The sequence below is a fragment of the Monopterus albus genome, unplaced genomic scaffold (assembly GCF_001952655.1).
Source record: "Monopterus albus unplaced genomic scaffold, M_albus_1.0 scaffold26.1, whole genome shotgun sequence".
Taxonomy (NCBI): Eukaryota; Metazoa; Chordata; class Actinopteri; order Synbranchiformes; family Synbranchidae; genus Monopterus; species Monopterus albus.
In genome coordinates, this window is record NW_018127906.1 from 1,057,603 (window position 1) to 1,058,397 (window position 795).

Sequence of the window (795 nt, forward strand, 5' to 3'; positions counted from 1 at the left end):
ACAGATGTTTCTGTACACTATGCCAGCCACTTGGTTATGGTGTTCCATGTATGCCTTGCCTGCTAGCATCTTGCACCCCACTGTTACATGCTGGATTGTCCCAGGGGCACCTTTACACAGCCAGCACCTGGGGTCCTGTCTGGTATGGTAGACCCCTGCCTCTATTGATCTTATGCTTAGAGCTTGTTCTTGTGCAGCCAGGATTAGTGCCTCTGTGCCGTCTTTCAGTCCAGCTTTGTCCAGCCACTGGTAGGATTTTTTTGATATCAGCCACTTCTACTATTTGACGGTGGTACATACCGTGCAGAGGTTTGTCCTTCCATGATGGTTCCTGCTCTTCCTTCCCTTGTTCTTCTGGTTTCTGCTGCCTGAGGTATTCACTAAGCACATCATACACATGTATATACAATGTGAATGTATTTTTCTAGCTGAAAGTATGCCAAAGTTATTAAGTACTTACACTAAAATAAGGTAACAGAGTAAGTTTCACAGTTGTTCTGATGGTTTTACTGAAGTAAAGGAGCAGTTTTCCAGCTCTGGTCAAAGAGCTGTGGATTTATTCATCAACAAAAAATACAAAAATCTTTAGTTAAAGTTTGTGTTCATAAAACCTTTCCAATGTTTGACTTCCAAAAAAACTATTTTTTTGTAGAAAAACATCTCCAAAATATTAAAACATTATCTGTCAATAAAAATAAAATAAAAACTTCTAGAGAAGTGTTTCAGATCAGTAGCATGTTAAAATATGTGTCGAGTTAGATTCCCACTGATGTTGCTACAGTTTAAAACTGTTTC